The following is a 9,191-nucleotide window of genomic DNA, read 5'->3' as shown; positions in this document are numbered from 1 at the left end:
GCATGCGCACATTTGGCGCGTTGTGCCATCAGCAGCATTATCTCGAGACTCCAGTGCAAGATCTCTGCAAGCTCAAATCTAGATGTACGCATAGAAGCCGGATGACAGAGACCGCCTTGATGCGCCCTCATATCCGATTGCGCATTATGCGTATGAGAGTGGGCACTGACCTGTATTGAAACCGCGACGCCACGTGTCGGTTCCTGGGTACCACTCGGCCACAAGTTCTGAGAGGGTGGGCTCTACGCAGGACTTCGTTACGGCATTTGCTTCTCTCTTGTAAAATGGCCGTAAGGTTGCAGGAAAATGACATATCCGGGCGTTGGCCTCCATATATTGCATCGCTTTTCTAAAGGATATTGCCATGAGTATGGGCGGTGAAGTGCCGGCGCATGATACCATTTCGCCTAGCTTTCCGTGCATCAACATCAACTTATACTCGTGAATGATTTAAATATGCCCATGTGCCAGGGGGTGTTGTTTCAATAATTATTTGCAACAAATCACTTTTTTCTTTCTTTTCTTTCTTTCTCCCTTCAAAGGAGACGTGAGGCATCTGGTCGCGAACTCTTTCTCGGGACACTAGCGGCTTCATTGGCCACATTAGTTGCCATGGACAATCGTGCAGCCTTGTTTCAAACTGCGCCCCCCCCCCCCCCCCCCTCCGCTTTGCCTGCTACTTGAGGAGCACAGATTGTCATCAATGGACTAACACCTCTCATGTACCTTGATTATCCTTGTCTTGCTGGTCCAGCATCGCCTCATTGCATGCTCTGAGCCGTCTGAATTATATTTCTGCTGGAAATGCTTACGGTTTTGTTTGCAGTACTGAATGTAGAGAAAACACTGTATATTTCAAAACCGTTAAAACATGTGCTAACGGTGGGTACTTAAGCAGTAACATTAAGATGAAAGGAGAGCGGCCATTTAAAGGACTGCGCCTACTCCGCTTAACTCATTCAGATAAAGTTTATATCTGCGTACTGAAAGTGGCCAACAAGTTCGTTGCACGAGAAATGGTGTCCAAATCTGTCTTCACTAAGTTCTTTGAAAATGTGCGAGCGAAAAGCACACTGTGGCGTTTGTTCTGTCTAAGTTTTTCAGTATCGTCGTGGATCATCGTTATCCGTTTTGTTGCGCAAAAGCTATGGCCCTTGATTATATTTTTGGCCCTCAAATCTGGTAAAATATGCAATAATTTCCTTATTTTGATTCCGTGAGCCCACTCTCCCCACTAATTATCTCTTCTAGTGGCATTTGCAAAGCAGCTCAATGTTAACGCTATAATTATAGCATTTGCCATGAAATACATGAGAGAAAAAAGCATAAGACTCCAGGTCACATCCACACGCAGTGTCCATCATAATCATGACACTGTACCTAATCTGCTGGCACCTAAGGCTTTCCCGACCAACAGACTACAAAATGTCGACGGATGGCGATTTTTTTGCGAACAATTTACTTGGTATTGATCTGGGGGTGCGCGAGAACAGTGTAAGGCCGCTTTTATCAGGATGCATTTAAAGGAAACCGGATTTCACTGCTTAGCCCATGCGTGCTTCGTAAGAAGCAAATTGTTTAAAAAATCGTGTATCCCTAAATACTAACCCATGCCATTTTTGTTGTGAAAAAAAACAGAAACAGCCTACGGCGCCAACAAGACTTGCATGCTCTTTGGATGCAAGGACCGTCGGCAAAAGTTTATATATAATACTACTCAAATGTTGAGAGACATGGGCTACCCTGAGCTTATCTTGAATGTAAGTTCGGTTCCAAGAATGCCACCAGAGCAGGCTTCCAAAATGGATGACTTCGGTGTTAAATCAAAACGAACAATAGCTGAACAGGTGCAATATTTCTATATGTTGAAGACGATGCACAGTATTAAAACACTTCACACACAGATTATGCGCCTCTGAAATGCTTCACACTTTGTGAAACAAACCACTCCGGCATCTGAACGGGCTTGTCACAAATGGTTCGTTGTATTTATGCGTTCATTTCCTATACGAGAGTCAACGGGAAGGCAACGCTCAAAAACGCCGTAAGGATCCGAAAAGCAGCACAAGAAGGTTCCAAAAACTGGAACGATAGTTGCTTTCACAGTAACTCATCGGCAAATAGGACAATGCTATTTCAAGCGATCAAAGTAGGAGAAGCGATTTGATGGTAATATTAGAAGGCAAACTGCGTTATCCATTATGAAAGAACCATTACTTACGGCACTAAGGCAAGCGAGGCATGTGCAGGTCCACTATGCTGTGGGGCGCAGTTCATTTTCTTGCACTTAAAAAGTCAAACATCCGATGAAAGTTACACGCAGCTTCATTTCTTTTACGCCGACAATTTCATGAACAGCGTGGTTTGGAATATCTGTGCCCCTCACATGGCTGCACCCATGTAGGCATGTCCATATCACAACACGTCTTCCTCACTTCCCCATCCCGTGAGGTTTTATGACATGAAAGGCCGCATATCGATACGGTCTTGCCTCAGTTGTAGGCGCGTAACATATGTCTGGCGTGCCGTATGTGTGGCGTAACGCATGTGCCCCCCGCCCCCCCCCCCCCCCTCCCCCGCGCTGCCGGCGGCGGTCACCTGAGGTCGCTATTCCCGCAATCAATTGAAAGGCCTCGGGACCGTCACGCGATCCTTGACAAATGCCTCGTCTGACCACCACCGACATGAAAGTTCTCTTGCGCAGCGCGTGTACGTGACGGGCTAATTAAAAGTGTTCTGCAGAAATTTCATATGAGCATGTTCTGCAACCACTCGGCTCGATGCCTGAGCGGTCTGGAGCCCGCGCTGTGTGCAGTTGACGGGGTGTTAAAATCCCGCTTTAGTAGCTATCATAAAGCACGGGAAGTTCAGGCTTATTCGCGGATTATACTAAAGTTGTCTGACAGGCGTAATGGTAGTGGCGTCCGGGCGGAATGTGACAGCAACTATATGACACACGGGGCTGAACAGATTAGATGTGTTGTTGGAGATAAACGACCTCAGCTGAAGTGAGCACCTGTGTGACATTTGTCAAAAAAGAACCCTATTTTATCAGACGCAGGCAACTACTTGGAGCTTTAAGTATGAAAGTGGCAAGAATAATTGCATCAGCAGTAGTTATTTCGTGATTTGTCACATTTGTACTAGTTTAGCCGACGTGGTATAATAAAATGACAATTTTTGATCTAAGTTTCCTATTTTGGTTACGAAAAACGAACTGAAGCACAATTTTTTGGTTTTAAATATGTTTTGGCCGCAGTCCTGTTCCGACATGTTCTTGGTTGAAGACGTAAGGAAGTCTGTGATTAAATTTATGTATGTTGAAAAGTGCATTTGCGAGAAACATTATTCACACAGATAAGAGAAAAGTGAGGGCCTTAATCCTCGGAGAAAAAAACAGTAGAATGAAGATACAGATGCGTTGATATTTCGGCAATATACCTTCACCGAAACGGATAGCGGAAGTGAATTCAAAATTACCTGCGGATGATCCTACTCGATTTTTTAGTTCTTTTTTTTTAAACAGCGAGCACAGTTTTTACAGAGCAAGAACATCAGGGGATCAAACGAGGAGCAATTGCCAGCAATTATTACGATACAGTGCATATCTAATTAAGAATCAACACGCGCTCGGGTGGGGGGTAAAGGTGACCCCCCAAAGGTTTTCCCGAAATGGTTTCCGAACGGTGCGGCGTAGCCACGGAAAATTTTGCGCAGCTGTAGACAATTGAATAGCAGATTGCTTGACATCAAAAAGTTATAAGTACCTTGTAAGGTCGCTGACTTATGGCAGGTCAAAGTGAGGCCATGGTTTTAGCGAAGGCAATATGTTTGAAATCGTTCAAACTGATCCAACCACGGAATGCTGGACGAATCCCTACATCTCTGAGATGCTTTCTTAGGCAAGATAACAAGTGAATAAACAAATTAAATTGATAGCCTATGCTCAGGTGTAAAGGTCAGACCAAGGTCAAAACCAACCTGTTTTATCACTCTACTGCTTGCGGTATAGGGTAGTTTCTGGTGCTCCTTTCGAATCTATTAATAACAGGAGCCGCATCATACACTTTCCATGGACTTTTTAAAGGTCATAATAGGTCACTACCTTAAAATGGCCCATATCAATATTCTGTTTTTAGGAACATAATGCTAGCGTAATCTTTGTCGCTTATCCAAAAGGTGGAACGAAGCCATTGACCTCAAATGAGCGCGCGAACTTCTGCTTAGAACAGTTATTTAAGTTCTAGGAACCTTTAAGAGACCAACCTAGAATTAAACCTTGTTTGACTTTACTTGATCCGAAGGTCATGGCCTAGGATACTCAAACTTTGTCCTAAGTGAGTTCACGTCGTACAGGCCAGCACATCCTGTGAATTTGGTGTCTAGTTCTCTTAGCTGCTGAGATCTCAAAGGGTCAAATTGACCCATATTCGAGCGAAGGGTATCCAATCGACCACCCTGCGCGTGTTAAAATGCAAACGAATTCAAATAACCAGACATCACGCATCACGCTTTCTTCAAACATGCAAAAGAATTGAGGTAAACAGACATCACACATCACTCATCAATTATACTTGCAAGCGGTTTCAAATCTAATCAGAATCTTTTGCCTCCGGATCTATTCTTATAAAAAGTCGGCGACTAAGCCGTAGTGCACATCGCTAATCATGGTCAATTATGCGAACCTGGTATGTGCCTTGATGTGTGATGTGTGCTAGCTTACAATCGTTTACATGTGTAGGCGATGCCCGACACGTGATGCGCGATGCCTGTATAATTGAAACCGCTTGAATGTTTAATTGATGTTTGATGTGTGATGTCTGGTTACTTCCACTCGTTGGCATGTTTAAATGAAGCGGGATGCGTGATATTTGTTTACTTTAGTTTGCTTGCATGTTCACATATTTTTCACACATTGCAATTTTTAGATATGCACTGTATCGTAGTAATGGCTGGTAATTGCTACTTGTTTAATCCCCTGAATGTTGATGTTTCGTAAACAATGCGGCTCGCTGTTTGAAAAAAAAGAAGAAAAATCGAGTAAGATCATCGGCGGGCAATTTTGGGTTCACGTCTGCCACTCGCTTCGATAACGGCACATTGCCAAAACATGAATGCGTCCATATCTTTATTCTCCTGGTTTTCCCCGAAAAACAAGGGTATTGCTATCACCTTATCTAAGTCTGTGATTGAGCCTGGTTTATTTTTTGGATGGATATGCGCAATGTGGGCAGCAATGTTGGTCGTTGAAACGGGAATGGCGTGCAAAATAAAGATATTTCGTTTTCTACTTCATATACATTTAGCCTTACCACGAAGGTAGGTTGTATATTCTGGCACACAAAATACTCCCTGGTCATTCTCCACATAACATCTCAAAAGAACGAGCTAAAATTTTTGAGAAACCACGCGCATTTGGAGCCCGCAAACTAATACGTGTCCGTACGTCCGTTCGTTGGTTACCAAAGCACCATTCACCAGATAGCAGTGCATGCAGTGGCTTACTCCACGTGTGCACTGATCCTAAGACTTTCGGAGGCCCTGAATGCATGTGCGGGTGTGCTGTCACGCGCGCCTGCCTGTGGGTGCCATCACCTTGATCTCGACGAACCGCACCGCTTCACACAAGGCTTCTGCGCTCTGGATGATGTGGACGCGACAGTGACAGACAACGATTCATTAAGAACCGTTGGTGTAACGGTTCGCTGGAGGTAGATGGTTTCGAGCTGTAGTATTGATGGGTACAAAGCGGGCAACGGGTCACCCGCGGCTTCTTGGTGTTCTTGAATTATGCAACAAGTATGACATTTTGGCCATTAGGAGGTCTGGCGAAAGGAAACATGTTTCCTTTTTACGAGTTTTTCTCGCAGACTTGACCGTACCAGACACTTACCATCCCCCCTCCTCCCACACCAGATTCGGAGCTAGGTTTGCTCTCACACCAGAGGCGTCACAGCACCACACGCCTGGCACCAATTGTAATCCAGCCGGAGTGCACTGCAATGGTGACCAGTTGCACCGGACACAATGAACTTGAATAGAAATAGGGCACAAAGGCATGCGTCTCTTTTGCAAGTCGACTGTGACTGATTGCATGGTTTAGATTGAGAATAAGCTAACATGCTCTGCATACATGTTGTTAGGCAGTAAATCTTTGTAGTCAGGCTTTGCATCAAAAGATTAAAATCACCAGCTTGTCTGCGATATGCTTATGCACGGCTTCATATTTTAGCATTTGAGTGCATGTAGGTAAAGGCGGACACCGCGTTCGCTTGCATTCACATACGACGGAAAATGGGCGCGACAATTAACCCATTGCAACAGCTGCTGTGTTTGTGTGCAGTGGGCCACTGAGACTCCGAATAAGCTCCAGGGACAGTCCAGCCAGTCATGCGCGTTGGAGAAGCAAGAGGGGAAGGGAGGCGGGAATACCGTCCCTCGCTTTTCACGGGCGGGAATGCCTCCCCTCGCTCTTCACGGGCGGGAATGCCTCCCCTCGCTCTTCACGGGAGTTTCACATTCCACATACGGCGCTGCATGGAGATAGTTGACTTCAAGAGTCCTATTATCTGAGGCGTACCCACGGCACTGGGCATGCCCTGGCTGGGAGTGTGGTCGACGTTCACTCGCCATCCAACGGTGCGTCGGCTCGGTTCGGCCCCACAAACGCCTCCTCTGACAGCGAGAGGGCGCTCATGCCTCCTGTCGGCTCCCCCGTACCGTCGGCTTGTCGGGAGAGGAGAGGGGCGTCTTGAGCCTCCGAGTGAGGCATGTCGTTGGCATAGAATGTCAGCCATTTAGCCCGCGGCGGTGCCCGCCTGTCACCGGGGTGGACCAGGGCCAGCGGATCAGAGGCGTTCTCAGGCTGGCAGCTGGTAAGGTCGGCGGTGAGTCAGGCTCGAGCGTCGGCAACGTCGGGATGGGATGAGTCAGACTGTCAGGGAAGCCAGCGAGGCCCGGGAACGCAGAATGATGCCAAGGAAGCGCAGGTGGAAACACATATGAGGAAAAACGGGGTCGTGTCTTTTCGATACGGCGGCTGGCAGGTCAGTTTTTCGAGGAGGCCAACAAAGGGATGGCTGATGCTTTCAGTAATGCGACGGTGACGCAAAACATCACTATCGGGAAGGGATGGGGGCTGGCGAACGCTCAGGGAGGCGGGGAGCCAGGCGGGGCAGCTTGACTTACTTCCCAGTTACTCCCTTAAACAAGGGAAGAAGAGCATAACTGGGTCACGAGGTCCGCTTGGCTCGGCAGTCAGCAAAGTCTAACGCTCACAGAAATTGAGTCTGGTGGTCTGGTCTTCTGGATCATGGCACCTGGAGGTGGTGGCAGGCAGCGCATGGGAATGTCGACCAATGGGATACCAACAATTTTGTCACGTATCTGCCGGATCGCTTGCGATGCTGTCGCGTCATATTGCTTTTGTTCGCTTGGTGTTTAAACTTGTCATATAGCGTACTCTTGCACTTGCAGGTTTTGTTCGAACGATATCCAGTTTCGTCGTATGCACGTTAATGCGTCAACATCGTGCATGCCGAACGCAGATCCAAACCCCCAGCATACCCTCTGCGCGTATTTGTACAACTGTCATGCAAGTCTTACATCAAGACACTAATGCAGCGTCAGTGTTTATACGCTGTGCACTGCGAGTGATCCGTCTTCCCCATATCCGCTCCGGCAACTTCCATCGATCCTTCGCTGCCGGACTGCGCCTCCGTCGTTAGTGTGTTAACATACCCCTCCCACTCCCGCTTCCCAGCGCTCCCCCACTCCCGCTGCCCAGCACTCACCCACTCGCGCTGCCCACCATTCACCAGATCGCTCCCCACCTCCGTTTTCCGGCCGTCGAGTCGAATCCAATGTCGGCACCATTTGTAGGGCCCGGCCAAGCGTCCAGTTGCAGCATCGCAGCCCTGACCGCGTTCGCGTGTTTACACGCCGTGGCGTGCACGTCAGCACCCAGGTGGCTGACCTTGCACCGGGGTCGGGCCGCACGAGGTCACCGCTCTGTAGAACCAGCCGGCGACGCGGGCGAACGTGTCGCGAGACGGTCTTTGTGGGTTGTGTATTAAGTCGCTGTTTTCTTCGCTCTTTTTGGTGCTATGTTCAAAATAGAGGTACGTCCGTTGCCACTGTTCTCTCCCTGGGTGCGCCTCCGCCGGCGCCAGTCGTGGCGTGGTGTTTTCCTTGTTCCCGCTGTTCTCCTCCCTGGGCGCACCTCTGCCGGCGCCAGTCGTGGCGTGGCATCTCCCACGCCCTCGCTGTTCCTCTCCCTGGGCGCGCCTCTGCCGGCACCAGTGGTGGCGCGGTATCTCCCACGCCCTCACTGTTCCCCTTCCTGGGCGCGCCTCTGCCGGCACCAGTGGTGGCGTCGCTGGTTATAGACTGATGGCTGTGTCAGCTCGCCACTTCCGTGGGGTGCCGTTGTCCATTGTCCCTGCCTGCGGACCACCGTGCCGCGTGAAAAGACTCGCGGGAGAGGGCGTCCAGCCCAACGCACTGGAAGTGCCCGCATTGTCGACAGGCCGAGATGTGTTCGTCGCTAGATGCTGATCAATATGGTGTCGGAGATGTGGCATGAATCTGAGAATATAACTGCTTTCTCTTGGCGTGGGAAATCAAACAATCACGACAATCGAGGACATATTTTTAGTAAAATTCACTTCAAAGTAGTTCGTAGTCCGATTTGTTGTCAGGTGCGCTCATGAAGCTTGATGGGTGCCTGACAACATATAAGGAGTAGTTCACTACTGTTGTGCCCTTGTAAAGAGTAAAAGTTAACTTAAGCAGCTAGATTCGAGGCATAATCACCAGGCATTGTGCCCAGCGTCTAAACTTTACGCTTTTAACGTTTTGGAAACTGGCTACAGGATGGATTGCTTCAAGTTTCAACCATTTAACTGCACCACGCTTTAGCCGTCGAAACAGAACATATCAACCGTCTACAGCCAGACTGCCCTGCGGTTAAGCATCCATATTTCCATGGAAGACTCCTAAAGCTTTTCCCACTGTTCAAATCGCCTCGTAACGACGCCTAACGAGCTCGTAGTTCCCGTCGTGCAGTTGGTTTTGGCCATTAAGAAAGCCAGTTTGTTGGAATGGAACCCTCCTGTCAGAGTCATCTTCAGCCCGGTGATCTTTATCCCGATTCTTGGTCCTGCAATATCAGATACGATCCGCTGTTAGAC

Source organism: Pollicipes pollicipes, unplaced genomic scaffold (genome assembly GCF_011947565.3).
Source record: "Pollicipes pollicipes isolate AB1234 unplaced genomic scaffold, Ppol_2.1 Scaffold_7262;HRSCAF=8765_pilon_pilon_pilon, whole genome shotgun sequence".
Lineage (NCBI taxonomy): Eukaryota > Metazoa > Arthropoda > Thecostraca > Pollicipedomorpha > Pollicipedidae > Pollicipes > Pollicipes pollicipes.
The sequence above is the reverse complement of the archived record's forward strand: the minus strand, read 5'-3'. Positions refer to the sequence as shown.